The sequence below is a fragment of the Dama dama genome, chromosome X (genome assembly GCF_033118175.1).
Source record: "Dama dama isolate Ldn47 chromosome X, ASM3311817v1, whole genome shotgun sequence".
Lineage (NCBI taxonomy): Eukaryota > Metazoa > Chordata > Mammalia > Artiodactyla > Cervidae > Dama > Dama dama.
Window position 1 is genome coordinate 97,533,445 of NC_083714.1, and position 22,949 is coordinate 97,556,393.

A 22,949-nucleotide genomic window follows, 5' to 3' on the forward strand; every position below is an offset into this window, starting at 1 on the left:
GGGGAAGGGAACCAGGTAGAGTTATACAGGTGCAAAAATGCAGGAGCTAGCAGTAGGTGTGGATAAGGCAATGGCAACCCACTCCAGTACTCTTGTCTGGAAAATCCCATGGATGGAGGAGCCTGGTGGGCTGCAGTCCATGGGGTCGCAAAGAGTCAGACACGACTGAGCAACTTCACTTTCACTTTTCACTTTCTTGCATTGGAGAAGGAAATGGCAACCCACTCCAGTGTTCTTGCCTGGAGAATCCCAGGGACGGCGGAGCCTGGTGGGCAGCCGTCTATGGGGTCACACAGAGTCGGACACGACTGAAGTGACTTAGCAGCAGCAGCAGTAGGTGAGATCAGTGATTCAGGCTAAAGACAGGAGACAGCCAGGTCCACAGCAGTTTCAGGGGCCTTGTTTGTTGGCACACACTATAGCAGCTACAGGATCTCCACATGGTTATGTGCATAACATTGTATTCAGGTGATGAGAGTCAGACCAGGAGCATGCAGATAGCTAGGGGACAAGGGGAAGCTAGCTGCAGGTGAGCCCATTGGTGCTAGCTAGTGACCGAATATAAGGCCAAATCTAAACCTATAAGCAGCCGTAAGGACCTTGACTACAGGATCCTGCATTGGACACAGGCATCGCAGTAGAGACCAGTGATGAGAGGTAGGATGGTGGCGTGCAAGTACACAGCTAGAGGAACTAGCCCCAAGCACTCACATAGCAGTTAGGGACAGTCACAGGGATCTAGGCTGGTGTCTTGCATTCACATGGCTAAAGAGGTCTGGGCTGGCTACTAGTGTAGATCTCAGGCTCCAGTAGGAGCAGAGGGCAGAAGGAGCTAAGAGGGTCTTGGGTAGCTGGCATCTGTGATTGCAAATATCCCTGGGTCGAAAAATGGTGAAATCTGCATGAGATCCACACGGATTGTGCTGACCACTGGTTTCTTTAGTGCAAAAGCTGCCGGGTCCTCTACAGAGCAGGCCACTGGGAAACATGAACCCTCCTGCTGCATAGCTCATACTGGTAGCCCTGCTTCCTTCCTTGTTCCTTTCCACTTCTATATTTTTCAGCTTTGCTGGTCTCTGGGTGAGAAAAAACTGAAAAGGGTCCTCCATTTGGTGCCTTGAAAGGCAGGGGAAGCTGGTCAGTCACCCCTACTCTCCCTTTCCTGGCAATGGAACTCTTTCTAGCTGGAGAGTTACTTCTTGGCACTGAGTAATGTCAGCTTGGGGGATGGGATGATGAAGGCAAAATGAAGCTGTTCTTCCTTCTCTTTGTGTGGTTATTCTTAGGTTTTTTAATTCTGTTGTGTTGCTAAAGTTTCTTAAGTGGACTCTTGTGGTCTCCCAGAGCTGTTTCTATTTATGAATAGCTGTGTAATTGTTAATATTTGTGGGAATACAGAGGCTTGGTCTCCTACTTCACCATCTTGATGATATCACTCCTTAGCTTTGGCTTTGATATTTGAAGACCAAGTAGCCAAATATATTCTTCAACTTTGTACTAATTAGTTTTTGTTGCAGCAACAAACAATTTCTAAATTTCAGTGGCTTAGAACAACAAACATTCCCTGTGATTCTTAGTGAGGGCTAATGGTTAATTACAGCTTTGCTGTTTGGCTAGGTTCAGGTGGCCTCATTAATCTTCTCATTTAATGACCCAAACTAAAGGAACTACCACATCCTTTGGCCCACTCTTCTCTTGTTGAAAGTCTTAAGCTTGAAAGAGACGGAGCCAAACCATGAAAGGATGTTTAAACCTTTTCTGATATGAAGTATACCATATCCACTGTATTATCTATTGTTATATGACAAATTATAAAAAAACTTAGTGGCTTACAACAACACATTTATTGTCTCATATTTCCTGTGGGTCAGGAGTCTGGACATTGCTTAGCTGAGTCCACTGCTTAAAGGTTTCACCAGCTACTGCTGACTGTCAGCAGAAGGCTACCTTCATCTCCTAAAGGTTGCCCTCAGCTCCTAGAGGCTACCCACACAGTTCCAGTGCTTTTGCAGTTGCTAGAGGCCTCGCCATAGTTCCTTGCAATGTGACAACAGAGTGAACAACTTCATGAAGCTAGCAAGAAGAGTCTCTAAAGTAATTCTCCTAGCAAGACTAGATCTTATATCATGTCATATAATCACGAAAGTGACATTTCACCACTTTTGACATTTTATCAGTTAGAGGCATTTACAAGTCCCATCTTCACTCACGGGGTAGGGATTGCAAAAGGGCATGAACACCAGGAGGTGAGGATCATGGAGACCATTCTAGAGTCTATACACCACATTTACTTACATTCTGTTGACTGAAGTTAGTCACATGGCTGGCCAATCCCCAAAACAATAGGGCAGTAAGGTGTAATCTTCTTAGAGGGTGGGGAAGGAATAAATAATTTTGAATATATAATACAATCTTCCAAAAACTTCTGGCATTCTTAAGCTGTATGTAATCAATAATACTGTGTTCAACTGTCATATTCATTAGCATAATAATGATAGGAATATGAACAAGGGAAGTCAGTAGGACTTATTGTTAATATCTTAACATTCACTTTAAAACATAGACAAGCATTTTAGATGGAACTTGAAGATAAAATATTGTTATATATTCTATATGTTTCAATTCTTTCCATCAGTTTAAGAATAAATGTATATTATGGTAAAAGAAAAATATAACAAAAATGGATGCTGATTGTAACACCTGTTAGTTTTACCTCTATAAAGCTTAACTTTAAAATAGTTAAACAGAGAAATATATTGGTAATTAATACAAATTTTGAGATTATCACTAGACAACCTTAGGGAGAACAATATTTCAGTTTTGAGCTAAAATTCTTTTAAAATGTTAAGTAACAGAGATCTAAATATATTATAATTTTAAACTGTAGACTTGTTTGAGGTATTAGCATTCATAATAATAAACAAAATACCTCTAGGTACATACTTAATTTTTAGTTATTAATTTTATCCTTCTTTCAAGAAAAAAAAATATCTTGCATGGGAATTGTTTACATCTTATGAGGATGGCTTAAAACCAGTATGTCAACTTTGCCACCTCAGATTTTTCAAGGAAGGTAAATCTCAAAAGTGGAGTTTATCGTTATCACCTTTCTAAATTCCATACACATGTGTCAGTATGCTGTAATGTTCTTTATCTTTCTGGCTTACTTCACTCTGTATAATGGGCTCCAGCTTCATCCATCTCATTAGGACTGGTTCAAATGAATTCTTTTTAATGGCTGAGTAATATTCCATGGTGTATATGTACCACAGCTTCCTTATCCATTCATCTGCTGATGGGCATCTAGGTTGCTTCCATGTCCTGGCTATTATAAACAGTGCTGCGATGAACATTGGGGTGCACGTGTCTCTTTCAGATCTGGTTTCCTCAGTGTGTATGCCCAGAAGTGGGATTGCTGGGTCATATGGCAGTTCTATGTCCAGTTTTTTAAGAAATCTCCACACTGTTCTCCATAGCGGCTGTACTAGTTTGCATTCCCACCAACAGTGTAAGAGGGTTCCCTTTTCTCCACACCCTCTCCAGCATTTATTGCTTGTAGACTTTTGGATAGCAGCCATCCTGGCTGGCGTGTAATGGTACCTCATTGTGGTTTTGATTTGCATTTCTCTAATAATGAGTGATGTTGAGCATCTTTTCATGTGTTTGTTAGCCATCTGTATGTCTTCTTTGGAGAAGTGTCTGTTTAGTTCTTTGGCCCATTTTTTGATTGGGTCATTTATTTTTCTGGAATTGAGCTGCAGGAGTTGCTTGTATATTTTTGAGATTAATCCTTTGTCTGTTTCTTCATTTGCTATTATTTTCTCCCAATCTGAGGGCTGTCTTTTCACCTTACTTATAGTTTCCTTTGTAGTGCAAAAGCTTTTAAGTTTAGAAAGGTGATAACGATAACCCTATATGCAGAACAGAAAAAGAGACACAGAAATACAGAACAGACTTTTGAACTTTGTGGGAGAATGTGAGGGTGGGATATTTCAAAAGAACAGCATGTATACTATCTATGGTGAAACAGATCACCAGCCCAGGAGGGATGCACGAGACAAGTGCTCCGGCCTGGTGCACTGGGAAGACCCAGAGGAATCGGGTGGAGAGGGAGGTGGGAGGGGGGATCGGGATTGGGAATACATGTAAATCCATGGCTGATTCATATCAATGTATGACAAAACCCACTGGAAAAAAATAATAATAATAATAAAAAAAAAATTAAAAAAAAAAAATGACCATAAATAAGAAATGTAAAATTGGCATAGAATACACAAGTTGTTCAGAAAACATTAAAAAAAATTTAATTAACAAAATATTAATCAAAATTGTAGGAGGAAGAAAATAGTATTGGTAAATGTTGGCAATATTGGCCTTATGATTAGATCCTACAGATAAAATTTGCACCATCAGCTGCTTACTTTGTAATTCTGAACTTTTGCTGATTCTTTTTGATAGATACAAAGTCATTTAAACACTGCTAATGTTTATTGAGTGTCTATTGGGGTTACTTGAATTCTGTGAGATGTGTAAGAAAGAACAAAGGAAACATGAAATATTAGCTGTTTTTCATCAAAGCACATCTAGGGAGGAAGTAAGCCAGATGTAAAGACAATATGTGATCATTAGCAGGTGTGTTTTAAAGAGTAAATGGAAACCAAAATTGAGGTGCAAGGGTAATACCTTTAAGTTGGAATGATTAAGAAAAGAATTTGAACCAGGGTTTGAAAGATGGGTGCAATTCTAATACACATTAAAGAGAAACAAAATCAAGTTATATGAGGGATAAACATAAAAAATGACTAAAATGTATCTTTAAAAGAAAAATGGAATAGTTGTCAAGGAAATAATAGAAGGTAAAAAAGGAAGTGTTGGGTGAGGAAGTAGATAATTTGAATGACAATAAAGAAAATCTTTTTGCTTATATCCTGTTCTTCCTTTTGGTTGAAGCTCTGTGCTCATAAAGACATTAAAGGTAATTGGAAAGTGTAAAAAAAAAAAAAAAAAAAAAAGTGGAGTTTAAAGAAATTTTTCCAAAGGAAATGATAATTAAACTAAAACCCAAAAGAGTTAGCTAGGCAAAAGTTGAATGAAGAAGGTGGAGGAAAATTCCAAGTAGAAGGGGTGGCATATAAAAGAATGAGATGGTTGAATACATGTTACAGGGGCTGAAGTGCTGTGGAGAATATGTATTAATTTATGATGCCACTACAACTGAACGACTTAAAACAGCATGTATTTATTATCTCAAAGTTTCTATGTATCAAGAATCCAGGCAAACTTTATCTGGGTTCTCAGTAAGACTGCAATAAAAGCCTTAGCCAAGACTGGTCTCTAATCTAGAGGCTCAACTAGAGAAGGTGCCACTTTCAAGCTTAGTCCAGTTATTAGCAGAATTCTTTTTCTTGTTGCTTTAGGAATCATGGCAGGTTGCTTCTTGCAATTCAGCAACGGAGAGTGACAGACTCTGCAAATTTAGCTAGTAATATGGCCAAGATGACAGGGTGGGAAGATGCTGAGCTCACCTCCTTCCAAGGACACACCAAAATTACAACTATTTTTGGAGCAACTATCTGTGATAACTAAAGACTAGCAGAAAATATTTTCCACAACTAAATATATAAAGAAGGAACCACAGTGAGAATGGTGGAAGGGAAAATATAATCAGGACCCACACCCAGGTAGGCAACCCCAGAATGGGAGGATAATGACAATTACAGAGGTTCTTCCCAAGGAGTGAGAAGCCTGAGCCCCACATTAGGCTATTCAGCCTGGGGTATCCTGCCTGGGATGATAAGCCCCTAAACTTCTGGCTTTGAAGGACAGTAGGTCTTGTATATGGGAGAGCTGGAGAGCTATAAGAAACAGAGACTCTCTTATTAAAAGGCATATAAAAATTCTAACATGCTCAAAGTGCCAGCACAGAGGAAGTAATTTGAAAGTAACCAAGGTCAGAAACATTTGCCAAGCTTGGAGAACCTGGAGAGACAGGTGGCAACTGGTACTCCCTCTGCAAACACAGATACTGGGAAACTCATTCTACCATGAGGACACTGGTGCTGGCAAGCATACTTTTAGAGTTCTCTCTAACCTAAGAGCACCAGGGACATATTCACCCACTAGTAGGTTCCCACAAAACCCGTGACAAACAGACCCCACAGCCAGCCACCCTGTGTCCCAAGCCCTGCCTACTAGCAATCCTGGCACAAACACCAGGACCCATTGGGCCACAGAGCAAGCCATGCTGGGACCTAGCCCTGCCCACTGGTGGGCTGGCAGCCACCATTTAAGGCAGGGCCTGGCAGCCAAATAGGCCAGGGGTCAGTCCCACCTACCAGTGCACACACAGTAATCAGGCCCACCATAACAGAGCCCCCCACTCAACCCACATAGGGGAAACCCTAGAACATAGAGCTCTGGCCACCAAAGGGGAATGCACAGCTGGGCCACATAGGATGCATCCTACATAAGGCCAGTTATTCAAGATCAGGGAATGTAACTGACAAACCTAATACACAGAAATAAACACAAAGGATTAGGCAAAACGAGAAGACAAAGAAATATGTTCCAAACTAAGCAATCTGAATTCAACAATACATTAAAAAGATCATACACCATGATCAAGTGGGATTTGTTCCAGGGATGCAAGGATGGCTCAGTATCCACAAATCAATCAACATGATCTGCCACATTAACAAACTGAAAAGCAAAAATAATGTAATAATCTCAATAGATGCAGAAAAGATTTGACATAATTCAACATCCATTTATGATAAAAATTCTCCATAAAGTGGGTATACAGGGAACATACCTCAACATAATAAACCTACAGCTAACATCAGCCTCAATGGTGAAAAGCTGAAAGCATTTCCTCTAAGATTGGGAATGTTTCAAGGATACACTCTCTCGCTACTTTTTTCAACATAGTATTGGAAATCCTAGCCACAGCAATCAAACAAGAAAAAAAAAAAGGAATACAAAACTGGAAATAAAGTCATACTGTCACTGTTTGCAGATGACAATGATGCTACATGTAGAAAACCCCAAACATTCTGCCAAAAGCTATTAGACTAATAAGTGAATTTAGTAAAGTTGCAAGACACAAAATTAACATATAGAAATCTGTTGTGTTTCTCTAGACTAATAAAAATCTATCAGAAATAAAAACTAAGAAAACAATACCATTTATAATTTCATCAAAAATAATAAAATGCCTAAAAATAAATGCAACCAATGAGGCAAAAGACCTGTACTCAGAAAAAATAAGACATTGATAAAAGAAATTAAAGATGACATAAATGAAAAGATATAGTGTGCTCATGGATTGGAAGACTCAATATTGCTAAAATGACCATACTTACTAAGGCAATCTATAGATTCAATGCAATCCCTATTTTAAAAAAAGTGTCATTTTTCATGGAACTAGAATAAACCTACAGCTAACATCAGCCTCTAAAATTTGTATGGAAACACAATAGACCCCACATAGCCAAAATAATTTTGAGAAAGAAGAATAAATCTGGAAGTAACATGCTTCCTGATTTCAAACTATATTTCAAAGCTACAGCAATCAAAACAGTATGGTACTGACACAAAAACAGACACATAGATCAATTTAAAAGAACAGAGAGCCCAGAAATGAACCCACATGTATATGGCCAATTGATCTATGACAGATGAGGTAGGAATATACAATGGAGAAAGACTGCCGCTTCAAAAAGTGGTGTTTGGAAAATTGGACAGCTACATGCAAAAGATTCAAACTGGACATCTTTCTCACACCATATATAAAGGTAAACTAAATGAATTAAAGACATACATGTAGGACCTGAAACCATAAAATGGTTTTATGAAAACCTGAAAAACATAAAACCATAAAATGCCTAGAAGAAAACATAGGCAGTATGCACTTTGACTTCAATCTTAGTAATATATTTTTTGATTTCTCTCCTCAGGCAAGGGGCAAAAGCAAAAATGAACAAAGAGGACTACAACAAACTAAAACTCTTGCAAAATGAAGGAAACTATCAACAAAATGAAATGGTAGCCTACTGAATGGGAAAAGATATTTGCAAATGATATATTTAATAAGGGATTAGTGCCTAAAATATACAAAGAACTCGTAAAACACAGTATCAACATAACAAACAACCCAATTAAAAAGTTGGCAGAGGACTTGAATAGTGCTTTTCCCAAATAGGACATACAGATGACTAAAAGACATAAAATATGCAATATCACCAATCATCATGGAAATGCAAATCAAAACTGCAAAGCAGTATCACCTCATATCTGTCAGAATCATCATCATCATCATCAATTATCATCAAAGAGACAATAGATAATAAGTTTAGGTGAAGGTGTGGAGAAAAGGGTACTCTCATGCATTCTTGGTGGGAATGTAAAGTGGTGTAATCACTAGGAGAACAGTGTGGAGGTTTGTCAATAATTAAAAATAGATCTATCATACAATCCAGCAATTCTACTTCTGGGTATTTACCCAAAGAAAACAAAATCCACTTACTCAAAAAGATACTGTACACATACTCCAGTGTCAGTGCAGCATTATTTACAATAGCCAAGATATGGAAGCAAACTAAGAGCCCATCAATAGACAAAATTGAATATTACCTAGCCATAAAAAGAACAAAATCTTGCCATCTGCCACAACACTGATGGGCCTCAGTTCAGTTCAGTCGCTCAGTCATGTCCGACTCTTTGTGAACCCATGAATAGCAACACGCCAGGCCTCCCTGTCCATCACAAACTCCCAGAGTTTACTCAATCTCATGCCCATTGAGTCAGTGATGTCATCCAGCTATCTCATCCTCTGTCGTCCCCTTCTCTTCCTGTCCCCAATCCCTCCCAGCATCAGGGTCTTTTCCAATGAGTCAACTCTTCGCATGAGGTGGCCAAAGTATTGGAGCTTCAGCTTCAGCATCAGTCCTTCCAATGAACACCCACGACTGATTTCCTTTAGGATGGACTGGTTGGATCTCCTAGCAGTCCAAGGGACTCTCAAGAGTCTTCTCCAACACCACAGTTCAAAAGCATCAATTTTTCAGCGCTCAGCTTTCTTCACAGTCCAACTCTCACATCCAAACATGACCACTGGAAAAACCATAGCCTTGACCAGACGAACCTTTGTTGGCAAAATAATGTCTCTGCTTTTTAATATGCCGTCTAGGTTGGTCATAACTTTCCTTCCAAGGAGTAAGCGTCTTTTAATTTCATGGCTGCAGTCACCATCTGCAGTGATTTTGGAGCCCCCCAAAATAAAGTCTGACACTGTTTCCACTGATTCCCCATCTATTTCCCATGAGGTGATGGGACCAGATGCCATGATCTTAGTTTTCTGAATGTTGAGCCTTAAGCCAACTTTTTCACTCTCCTCTTTCACTTTCATCAAGAGGCTTTTTAGTTCCTCTTCACTCTCTGCCATAAGAGTGGTGTCATCTGCATATCTGAGGTTATTGATATTTCTCCTGGCAATCTTGATTCCAGTTTCTGCTTTTTCCAGCCCAGCGTTTCTCATGATGTACTCTGCATATAAGTTAAATAAGCAGGGTGAAAATATACAGCCTTGACATACTCCTTTTCCTATTTGGAGCCAGTCTGTTGTTCCAAGTCCATTTCTAACTGTTGCTTCCTGACCTGCATACAGGTTTCTCAAGAGGCAGGTCAGGTGGTCTGGTATTCCCATCTCCTTCAGAATTTTCCACAGTTTATTGTGATCTACACAGTCGAAGGCTTTGGCGTAGTCAATAAAGCAGAAATAGATGTTTTTCTGGAACTCTCTTGCTTTTTTGATGATCCAGCAGATATTGGCAATTTAATCTCTGGTTCCTTTGCCTTTTCTAAAACCAGCTTGAACATCTGGAAGTTCTCTCTTCACATATTGCTGAAGCCTGGCTTGGAGAATTTTGAGCATTACTAGTGTGTGAGATGAGTGCAATTGTGCAGTAGTTTGAGCATTCTTTGGGATTGCCTTTCTTAGGGATTGGAATGAAAACTGACCTTTTCCAGTCCTGTGGCCACTGCTGAGTTTGCCAAATTTGCTGGCATATTGAGTGCAGCACTTTCACAGCATCATCTTCCAGGTTTTGAAATAGCTCAACTGGAATTCCATCACCTCCACTAACTTTGTTCATAGTGATGCTTTCTAAGGCCCACTTGACTTCACATTCCAGGATGTCTGGCTCTAGGTGAGTGATCACATCATTGTGATTATCTGGGTCATGAAGATCTTTTTGTACAGTTCTTCTGTGTATTCTTGCCACCTCTTCTTAATATCTTCTGTTTCTGTTAGGTCCATACCATTTCTGTCCTTTATTGAGCCCATTTTTGCATGAAATGTTCCCTTGGTATCTCTAATTTTCTTGAAGAGGTCTCTAGTCTTTCCCATTCTGTTTTCCTCTATTTCTTTGCATTGATTGCTGAGGGCCTAGAGGGTATTTTACTAAGTGAAATAAGTCATAATGAAAGACAAATACCTCATTATTTCACTTATATGAGGAATTTTAAAAAATGAACAAACAGAACAAAAACAGAGATACAGAAAGTACACTGGTGGCTGCCAGAGGGGAGGAAAGTGGAGGAATGAGTGAAATAGGTGAGAGATACTAAGTACAAACTTCCACTTATAAAATAAATGTCATGGGGATATAATCTACAGTGTAGGCTACATAGTAAACAATAGTGTAATAACTTTGCATACTGACAGAATATGACTAGACCTATCATGGTCTAGTATTTTTGCATTTTGCAAAATGTATAAAATTTTGCAATGTATAAAAAAATCAAAACATTATGTTGTACACCTGAAACTAATGCTATATCATGTCAATTAGATATCAATTCAAAAAAATAGAAATAAATAAAACAAGCCAACTAGCAAGACAGAGTCTTACATAATGCCGTATATTCACCGAATCGACATCTCATCACCTTTGCCATCTTCCGTTGGTTCAAAGCAAGTCAACTGTTCTGCCCACATTCATGGTGGAGGAGATTACACAGAAGTGTGAATACAAGGTGATAGGACTCTTAAGGGGCTACCTCAAAACCTGTTCACCCCAGAGAGACATGGTGGTTCCAAGTAGGTGGTAGAGGCTCACTTAATTCACAATTTGGACAAATGCTGCTTGGCCAGGTATCAAAAATAATATTTAGCCAAAGCTGAGGCCAAACCCTAAATCCTCATATATTGAAATTCTTGTATACAAGAGTAAATTTGAAATTATATAAAAGAATATACTGTATTGTTAAAGTGTTAGTCATCAATTTTTAAAATTTTATCATTATAATCTGGGAACAACATTTCTAAGCACTATCACACTGCCTACCATATTGTTGTAACTCTCCTTCATAACATTTTTTGGCCACAATGTTACATTTATTTGTATGACTAGTTGATTAATGTTTGAGTATTATGCTGAATTCTAATCTCCAGAAGAATAGGGGCCAGTGTCCAGTTTTGCTTATAGCAGTACTTTTGGTGTAACAGGGTTCGCCTCCATGTCTCCCTTACTCCTACTACCCATCCTCACCCCTCATGGCAAGGGAGATTGTTAGCATCATAAAAGTGCATTAAAATTATTCCATCTGAGGTGATCATTAAATAGCAAGAGAGGCGTTTATGAACAAGGAAGTTCACTTTAAGCTTTTAATAATTGTAAAAATTTGGAAGCAATCTAAATGTCTAACAATAGGGGAATTATTATAACATGGTTCATTTAATCTATGCAGAAAGAATGGATACTATTCTTTCCTTTATTAGGTGGTTACCCTTTCCAGATATACAGAATATGAACGAGATTGCTGCCCAAGCAGCACCATCTGCACTTCCTAATAACAGTGTAGTGAAATGTTCATGTACTTTGGAGTTGAACATACCTAAGTTTAAACTCCAATTTTATCAATCTTGGATGGCCAAATGGAGGTCTACGTATCCTGAATGAGGTTTATCTAAAGCAGTGGTTTTCAAACTGTGGTTCTTGAAGGAGCAACAGTAGCGTGACCTGGGAACATGATAGAAATGCAAGTTTTCTACTCTCAATACAGACCTACTGAATCAGAACCTATAGAGGTGGGGCCCAGCACACGTTTTAACAAGCCTTCCAGGTAATTCTGATTCATCTCAAGTGTGAAACCCAAAATTCAACTCACATTTGTTTTACCGGTCCTTTCTTGGTTATATTGGTCTTCAACCACAAGGTGGCAACCTCTGTCTAAAATCCAATGGGTTGCCCAATGGTTGTAACCCATTTGACATCTGATGGTTGACATCTGATCTAGCCACCTTACTGTCCAAAAGGTAGTAAGTATTAATAGTAATGTGATACAGGGATTTAAGAGAGAAGTGGGAGATCAGAGAAAAAGCAAAGAGATGGAATGAAGAATAGGGCTGGAGGGGGCTTTATCTTTGCTGTTAATATTGCAAGTTAACTAGAATGAGGAAGTGGTGGTGATGCAGTCAGGGTTGCTGGTATCAGGTTATTTTCCATCTAACAATTCAGCTCATTCTGGGTCCAAAACTATGCGCATGAATGTTGGAGAGTTTGTGGACAGCCAATTTCATCCACACTTTTCATCCTTTAATACACAGACACTACTCAAAGGCAAGCACATCCCCACACCATCACCTACACTCTTCCTACATTTATACTCTAATCATGAATTCCTTATCCACTTCTCATTACTGATTTCCTGCTTTTAAAATTTTTTCTACAGTTCTCCCTGGAATTCCATTGCACAGAATAGCAAGCTCAGACTGTGAAAATGTTCTTTGTTGCCCTTATTTATTTATCTCTCCTTAACTGTGACTTAGTACTCCCCTGAAGATTGTACTTTCCATGTATCCCTCTCTGGTAAAATCTGTTAATTTTATGATTCCCCAGAAATTATATGATTTGATAAAGAGGATAGAGAATGGTAAATTCCAGCAACAGAAGTCTCAAAGGAGGATAAAATTTCTCATTTCTGGCAATGGGATCCATGCAGGCATGTCACCCAGCGCCTTAGATTCTCAGTTCTGTTGACTGCCTCAATTCCATTTCTCTTGAGCCACTGTCACCCATGACCACACAGTGTATTTTTCAACACCTATACAAAATCCACATTGGAAATCCTTTTTCACTCAGTTATCTTTTTCTTCTTTCCTGCTTTCTACAGGATAGATGGAATTTTCATTTCCCAGTTTAGAAGTTATACATCCTACTTTTGTTCTTATTGTGGTTTCCCTTAACACCTGGGTTTATTTACTCCTATTAATTTATCAATATATTTTCCTCTTAACAATACAAGTATTTGAAAATGTTCTTATGTCTTTTGGTTCTATCACACCTACTCCATCATTCTGATGATGTTTAAAACTTTAGTTCTGGGTTACTGGGGGTTACTTTTACTTTCTGCTCAATATTTTTAATTTTTCAAATCATCAATAAACTATATCATGATATTTAATCATCCCTACTTCCCATATTTCTTGAAGCATCTCTTTTTTTTCTTATTTGAAAACTTCCTCCAAAATTGTCTTCAACAAGGATCTTTGTGTGGCAAGACTTCTGAGACATTGTATGCCCCCAAATATATTTATTATTTGACTATATCTAAATGAATAATGACTGGATATAAAATTATAGGTTAAAACATGATAGATCCAGTCTCTTAAAAGTATTACTTGATTGTAATATTTAACTTTGCTAATAAGAAGTCTGTTATAAATTTACTTATTTCCTTTGTAGAGAATTTTATTTTTTATATTCTTTGTTAGTCTTTGATATTTTTAAGTTCAATTTTTACATGTATGTGTACATACATATACATATACAGGTTTTACTTTATCTCAGTTTGTGTCAGCCACAATGTGTTTGAGGAGTGGGAGAAAGAGAACCAGATACTATAGAACCTGTTGATCAGTCCCATTTGCTGCTATGATCAAGGCTTCATCTTGATACTCTTTGAAATAAGCAGCACTGTTGAGAATCCAGTGTTCCCAGGTAGTAATCCACAAGCCTTGGGGATTTGAAAGGGATGGAAGAGTGATACCAATACCCACACCTATTTTCAAGTACTCACTCAACCAAGCAGGGCTTTTTTTTTTTTTTTTTCTGCCTGATATACTCTGATATGTCCACAAATACTGTTAGCTGTGGTTTGGGATGTTTCTGTTGATTCCTATTATGAAGGTAGATAATGTAGGTACCTTGACAATTAGAGGAAATAGAAGAGCAAAGCATCAAAAGCTTTCATTAAACATCCTCTCACTATTGTCTCCAACTGTCCTCTATTCTAGATTGCAAAAACCACAGCCATGCAGACTGAAGTCACCATAACAAATGGCTTTTATTTTTAGCTGGGTCCGGCACCACTCAGCTATCTGTTTGTCAGCTTCCTCTCCCATTTTTTCAGTGCCTGTTCAAATCTGCACCACATTCATCAAGCCCTTTCAATCCCTCTTATTTTCAGCAGTGGACTGAAAAACCACACCTTACACAATACCAGAAGTACTCTCTCACATGGGAATGGCAGTCCCGGAGCACAATATAGAACACAGTGAAAATTATACTTACAGTTGCGCTAGACAGGCCCTGGAAGGACTTTGACTATGTCAAAGGAAAAGGAAGACAGTGAAATGACAAGAATGGAAAATCATAGGCCACTCTCTGTATGCTGTGAATATATCATTCAGGAGTGAAGCAGAAATCAAGACATTCTCAGACAAAGGAAAACTAACAGAATTTTTTCATCTGTAGGCCTAGGCTGTGCCTAAAGGAAGTTCTTGATGCATAAAAGAAATATTTTTTTTTTCTCCTAAAAGAAATATTTTAAAAAGGAATCTTAGCACATCAGAAAGGAAGAAAGAACAATGGAAGAACAAAATTATAGGTAAATGTAATAAGCTTTCATTCTCTTCTTGACTTTTCTGAATCATGTTTGATAGTTGAAATAAAAATTATAATATTGTCTGATATGAGTCTTAAGGTATATAGAGGAAATAGTTGATAAAATTATTTTATGAATGGGAGAAGTTTATTAAATTTAAAGAGAAATGCTTCCCAGGTGGTGTTAGTGGTAAAGAATCCACCTGCCAATGCAGGAGACATGGGTTCGACCCCTGGGTTGGGACGATCCCTTGGAATAGGAAATGGCAATCCCTTCCAGTATTCTTGCCTGGAAAATTCCATGGACAGAGGAGCCTGGCGGGCTACAGTCCATGAGGCTGCCAAGAATTGGACATGACTGAGCACTGAGCACACACACACATACATACACACACACACCTCACTGGAACTAATAAAATGTCTACACAACCTATAGACTTTGATAAGTTATATAATATGTAATATGTATAGTATTATACATACATACATAACATTATACATAATACATACATTATACATAATACATACACATACATACATTATACATAATATACATTATATATACATGTATGTATATACATACATAATATCTATAGCAACCTCTTTAAAAATCTATATGAAGAAATGCACTAAAAAAGACACTAGCTAATTCAAAATGAAATTCTAAAAAATCTTGAAGTAACCCATAGGAAAGCATGAAAAAGAAAACAGAGAGTGGAGAGAATAAAAAGAACATGAACCACTCCCATCAAGCACACAGAATGAAGGACTTAAGCCCTAACATATCAATAGTTAAATTAATTGTAAATTATCTAGGGACTTTGATCAGACTATGACACAAGAAGCAAACCTAGGGGGACTCTGAATGATAGAGGAAAGTAGACTGGCTAAAGACCCCAGTACTGGAGGAAAGATATGGCAGATGGGCATCTTACAACTCTTCACTCAGCAATAGAAGGCAACCAAGCCTGGCATCTCCTGACCCGAACATATTGGATGAAGGTGGCTCAGGTAGGTTCAAGTTTCTTCCAGATTAAATGGGTATTTTATGCTGACAACTCCAGTCAGGCCCAGTGGCAATGGTAAGGGTTATCAAGTGGGAACTTCAAAAATAAAAGGTGGCCAGGGAAAATAATCTTTATTTCTGTGGGCCAGAGAGTTTCTTCTCTAACCTTAGAGATGCCCAGTGGCACCAGCAGAGGTGATCCCACCACAATAAGTGACCCCGTTTGGAAAGCATTCTCTTTTTTTTTTTTTTTTCATTTTTAAATCATTTTACTGTTTATATCATAGTCACATTTGAATTGGCAGAACTGTTCCCATGACAGACAAGACAGAGACCTGTTATTCAAGGAAAAAATAAGTGAAGGCTTTCCTAAAGCTTAAGGAGAGACGTCCCATAGTAACTAACACAAGAATGGCTGTAGCAATCTCAGACAATGGTGCCAAGGTGTGTGAGCAGGTAGGAACAAAGGGTGCTCCAGAGTAGCTGGCCTACAAACGTGTGTTGGCCTGAGATCACTGCTGCTTCCTAAAGGGATTTTCTTATTATGTTCAGTAAGCAGATGACTTGTAACAGATGTATAATTGAAGTAGGGTGACACTTCTGCAGCATAAATTCTACAGGTTTGGGGACAGGTCCTACAAATTTCATTGGTGATTAATTGTTGCTTAATTATGATTCTGAAAAGGTAGATCCCATAAACAGACATCCAGCGAAATTTTTACAACTGGTGAAATTCTTAAGCCAAAAAATAAATAGCCACACATAACAAACCTACACACCATGAATTAAAATGCTGACATGTTAGGCCTTCTGAAAGAACGAGAGCAGGAAAGCTTATTCAAACAGAAGATCTTCATCCTTCTCTTCAGCCAGGAGATTAGCAGGCTCCATCACCTCTCTAGCTGCCCTCCGTTGCTCCAAGTCCTTATCAGACTTTTCCTTGAGAATCTTTTTCTTCTCCTGTATTTTCTTTAACCTGTAGAACTCCTCTTGCTCTCTCTCATCCAGCTCTGTGATGATATAAGCAAGGGTACGTTCAATCTGGGGAATGACGACATGTTCAATAGCATTTACATGCCTGTCGGTTATCTTAATAGCTTCATCCAAAGTAACAAAGGAAGTCTGCAGTGAAGCCAGTTCCACCAGGCATAATTCCTCTTCAGTTTATCCAACTGTTCCCCACCTCTGGCTAAACCAGTCAGTTCATAATTGTCAGTTCCTTCATGATAATGTTCAAATACTGGCAATGTAACACCTGCTACGTTATCTTTCTTTGCTCCAATCTTCACTTGGGCCTTATTTACATTTTGGCTAACTGTGGTGCTGAAGTCCCCTGCTGTGAGCTTGGCCTCAGCAAGTGAGCTTCTCTCATCACTTCACCCATCAACATTTTAGTCTCTATTATCTTCTTAAGGATCTGTCGAAATTGAAGAGTTAAGGCATCAGATTTTTTCTTCAGGAGGTTTGGACCTGTCTGTGTTCCTTTTAACCGAGCCTTCATGATGGTCTGTGCCATTCCCGAGGGAAAGATTTCAATTCGGTCTTTGCCCGACATTCTGATGATGACTGTTCGGCTTGGGTCCCTGGCCAGGCAACCGTGGCTGCAACAACTCAGCCACTGAGGCTTTCTCTACCTGGAAAGCATTCTTTGTATTTTGTAGTTGAAGACTCCCTTTGCTCACCTAGGAACACTGATAGATCTGACAGCACTGGGAGTGGGGAAACCCACTACCACAAGAAGCAAAATTCAGGAAATAGAAGTAGTGTGTTCCTTATATAAAATATCCTGAAAAAGACAAATTATTAGAGAAGAAAGCAGTTTTGCCTGGGATTGGAGATGGGAGCAGGGCCTGACTACAAAGGGATTCAAGAAATTAGGACTGGGGGATGGTGGTAAATATTAAAAAAACAGGATTTGGTGGTGGCCGCATAGCACTATGAATGTACTAAAAACACTGAAATGTATACTTACAATAGCTGAATTTTATGGTATGTAAATTATACTTCGATAAAACTTAAAAAGAAACTCACAGCTAAATAAAACTAGAAAGAACTTCTTTAACCTAATGACAAGCATCTAAAGATATAATCACACTTATTATAAAAGATTGAATACTTTTCCCTTAAGACCATGGAAAAGACAAGCATCCTTATTTTCACTACTCATATTAGTACCATATTGGAAGTCCTAACTGGTGTGATAATGCAAGAAAAAATAAAAGGTATACGGAATATAAAGGAAGAAACAAAATTATTTCTATTCAAAGATGACATTATTTTCTATGTAGAAAATTTCATGGAATTTACAAAAAAGCTAGTAGAACTAATATATGAGTTTAACAAGATCTCTGGGAGCTCAGCTGGTGAATCTGCCCACGATGCAGGAGACCCTGATTCCATTCCTGGGTCAGGAAGATTCCCTGGAGAAGGGCTAGGCTACCTACTCCAGTACTCTTGGGCTTCCCTGCTGCCTCAGATGGTAAAGAATCCACCTGCAATGTGGGAGACCTGGGTTCGATCCCTGGGTTGGGAATTCCCAATACCCTGGAGGAAGGCATGGCAACCCACTCCAGTATTCTTGCCTGGAGAATCCCCATGGACAGAGGAGCCTGGCAGGTTATAGTCCATGGGGTTGCAAAGAGTCGAGTCGGACATGACTGAGTGACTAAGCACAGCACAGCAATGAACAACCAGAAGTCAAATGTTTTTTAAAAAACAGTATAATTTACAATTGTACCAGAAAAATGAAATAGGTAAAAAAAGAAACTAACAAAATATGTTTAGGATATGTACACTGAAAGCTACAAAACATTTAAGAAAAATATCAAATAAAAACTAAATAAATGGATATATGAACCATATCTATGGATTGGAAAACTCAATATTGTTAAGAGGTCAATTCTCCCCCCAAATTGTTCTATGGATTCATTGCAAACCCAATTAAAATCCCAATGGGATTTTTTCTAGATATTAACAATATGATTCTTAAATTCATATCGAAAAGTAAGGAAACAAAAATAGCTGCAACAATTTTGAAAAAGAACAAAGTTGAAGAACTCACAATATCTTGTTTCAAGTATTAATTATTAAGCTATGGTAATGAAAACAGTGTGGTATTTGGAGGAATCAGTCTATCCAATGTTAAGTCTAACTATATACCCATAAAAATCAAGGTAATTATTGTATCAGCACATATATAGATCAATGGAACAAAATACCAGAACTAGAAATAGTTCAATATAAATAGAGTCAACTTTTGTTTCACAAAGATGCAAAGGCAATTTAATGGAAAAAGATAGTCTTTTTGACAAATGGTGCTGGAACATTTGGATATCCACATATTTAAAAAAGAACCTTGATCTGTACCTCACACTTTATATAAACATGAACTCAAATGGATTATAAACTTAAAATTTTAATGGAAAATTATGACTCTTAAAAAGAAAAAAAATGAGAGAAAAATTTTGTGACATTTGATTAGACCAAGGGGTTCTTATATACCACACCAAAAACACATGCTATTAAAGAAAAAATTGGTAAGCTGGAACTCATCAAAATTAAAAACTTCTGCTCTGTAAAGAACACTGTTGAGAGAATAAAAAGACAAGCCACAGAAAATATTTGCAAAACTGATATCTGGGAAAAGACTTTTATCCATAATATATTAGGAATTCTTAAAACTCATTAATAAGAAAGCAACACAATTTAAAAATGGACAAAATGGCAAATACCTCACCAAAGAAGATATACAGATGGCTAATAAGCATATGACATGATGCTCAAATGATATTGTTTGTCAGGGAATTGCAAATTAAAACAACAATGAGATATAACTACATGCCTATTAGAATAGATAAAATCCCTGATAATATCAATTGCTAGTGAGGATGAGGAGCAACATGTGCTCTTGTTAATTGCTGGTGGGAAGGGTACTCAGCCACTTTGGATGACAGTTTGGCAGTTTCTTACAATATTAAACTTAGTCTGATCACACAGTTCAGCAATCTTGTTCCCAAATATTTACCCAACTGATTTGAGAATTTATGTCCACACAAAATCCTGCATGCAAATGTTTATAGCAGCTTTACACATAATTTCAAAAACTGTTAGCAACTCAGATGTCCTTCAAGGTAAATGGATAAACAAACTGCAGTACATCCATACTATAGAACACTATTCAGCAATTAAAAGGATTAAGCTATTAACTTATACAATGACATGGATAAATCTTAAATGCATATTGCTAAGTGAAAAAGTCAGAGAAAGCTATTAGTTTATTTATATGACATTCTGAAAACGTGAAGACTATAGAGACTGAAAACAGATGAGTGTGCCAGGGGGTTAGGGAGGAGCAAAGATTGACTAGGTGAACCACAAAGGATATATTAGGGCCATGAAACTATGCTATATAATACTGTACTGGTAGATACACTGCCTATTTGACAAAATCTATACGTTACAAAATAAAGAGTAAACCTGAGTGTATGCAAATGAAAAAATCAACTAGGAAATTAGGACTCTCAGGATGGAATGTAGACTGTGACAAAATTATTTAACTATGTTACCAAAGTATGACACAACCTCACTGAAGGGGATGGGGAAAGGATGTTCTAACCTAAGAAACTGAAAATTACTAGACTACACACTGTAGAACTAATGATAAAAGTAATTTTACATAAGCACTTTACCACAAGTTGTTTTTCACAAGGGTACAGGCTAACAATTCTAAAACCACATGTATACCAGAATTTCAACAAATAAAGGGACAGCAGACAATGGGAGCCAGGTTTCTTACTGTTGGAATAGGAGGTTATAGATAAACAAGAGAGAAAGGCTAAAATGAACTATGTAGTACTGTGTTAATATTAGAGACATCAGTATAAACTCATGTTTAACTTAATATGGACACTGATATAGAAATCATTGTTGTTCAGTCACTCAGTCATGTCCAACTCTGTAATCCCATGGACTGCAGCATGCCAGGCTTCCCCGTCCATCACAATCTCCCGGAGTTTGCTCAAACTCATGTCCATTGAGTCAGTGATGCCATCCAAGCATCTCATCCTCTATCGTCCCCTTCTCCTCCCGCCTTCAATCTTTCCCAGCATCAAGGTCTTTTCCAACAAGTCAGCTCTTTGCATCAGATGGCCAAAGTATTGGAGTTTCAGCTTCAACATCAGGCCTTCCAATGAATATTCAGGGTTGATTTCCTTTAGGATGGACTGATTTGATCTCCTTGCATTCCAAGTGACTCCAAAGAGTCTTCACCAACACCAGTTTGAAAGCATCAATTCTTTGGCATTCAGCCTTTTTTTTTCCATTTATTTTTATTAGTTGGAAGCTAATCATTTTACAATACCGCAGTGGGTCTTGTCATACATTGACTGAAACTGGAGCCCATTTTACAAAGTGAAGTAAGCCAGAAAGATAAAGAACATTACAGCATACTAACACATATATATGGAATTTAGAAAGATGGTAATGATAACCCTATATGCAAAACAGAAAAAGAGACACAGATGTACAGAACAGACTTTTGGACTCTGTGGGAGAAGGCAAGGGTGGGATGTTTCGAGAGAACAGCATAGAAACATGTATATTATCTATAGTGAAACATTCAGCCTTTTTTATGCTCCAACTCTCATATCCGTACATGACTACTGGAAAAAAATCATAGCTTTGATTGTACGGACCTTTGTCAGCAAAGTAGTCTCTGCTTTTTAATACACTGTCTAGGTTTATCATAGCTTTTCTTCTAAAAAGCAAGCATCTTTTGCTTGCTCCTTGGAAGAAAAATCATTGTAGAAATATGTGTGTACATAGGTTAGTCTACATACATATATTCCCCAGCTCTATCCACTGAAAAGGCCTAGAAACAATGATACCCTAGTAGCAACAAGTACACCCAGCACCCAGCTCTTGGTTTTTAATACCATTTTCCAGTAAAAGAAACAAAGGATATTTGCAGAAATGGATGATTCTAGGACAGGCATCTTGGAGCACCAGAAAGTAAGTCCTCAAAAAAGCCACAATGATGGAGGTATATCAAAGGGACATAAGCATCAAATGAAAGAGCTCCCAAAGGCCAAAGCTGGAACAATTTGAGCAACAAAATAAAATAGATTATCTTATACTAACACATATATATGGAATTTAGAAAGATGGTAATGATAACCCTATATGCAAAACAGAAAAAGAGACACAGATGTACAGAACAGACTTTTGGACTCTGTGGGAGAAGGCGAGGGTGGGATGTTTCGAGGGAACAGCATGTATATTATATATGGTGAAACAGACCACCGGCCCAGTTGGGATGCATGAGACAGGGGCTCGGGCCAGGTGCACTGGGAAGACCCAGGGGAATCGGGTGGGGGGGGAGGTGGGAGGGGGGATCGGGATGGGGAATACATGTAACTCCATGGCTGATTCATGTCAATGTATGACAAAACCCACTGCAATGTTGCAAAGTAATTAGCCTCCAACTAATAAAAATAATTGAAAAAAATAAAAAAATAAAATAGATTATCTTTCTATATAATAATTATATATATATTTTATATAATTTTATAAATAAAATAGATTATATATATATATATATATTTTGGATTATAACCCAAAGTACAAAATCAATATCCATAAATCCATACTGATATAAGTGATGGAATAAACAAATAAATGGGAAGAAGACAAATGTTCCATGCATAAGAATTCAAAATAATTTCTGTAGCTACTCTGCCCCCCAAGGAAGAGGTACATAACTCCCCTCTCTAAGTGTGGGCTGTGTATCATGACTTCCAAAGACTATGGTGCAGAAAAGAGGAAAAAATTAACTTTACAGTGCAGAAACCTAACAAACACTACCTCAGTCAGGTAATCAAGGTTGACATCAAATGCTATATGTCATGTTGACACTATTTACCCTTGGTAAGATGTGATGAGAAAGACACTTTACCTCTGTGGTCTCCCTCCAAAAACCAATAATTCCTGTGAAATCATAAGAAAAACATCAGACAAATCCCAGGTATGAAAGATCTTCTAAAATATCTGACCAGTACTCT

At 37.9% G+C, this 22,949-nt stretch overlaps 1 pseudogene; it reads right to left on the minus strand.

Annotated features, from left to right (window-relative positions):
- Positions 1 to 16,652: 16,652 nt before the first annotated feature.
- Positions 16,653 to 17,452, minus strand: LOC133051908 (V-type proton ATPase subunit D-like; annotated as a pseudogene).
- Positions 17,453 to 22,949: the final 5,497 nt, after the last annotated feature.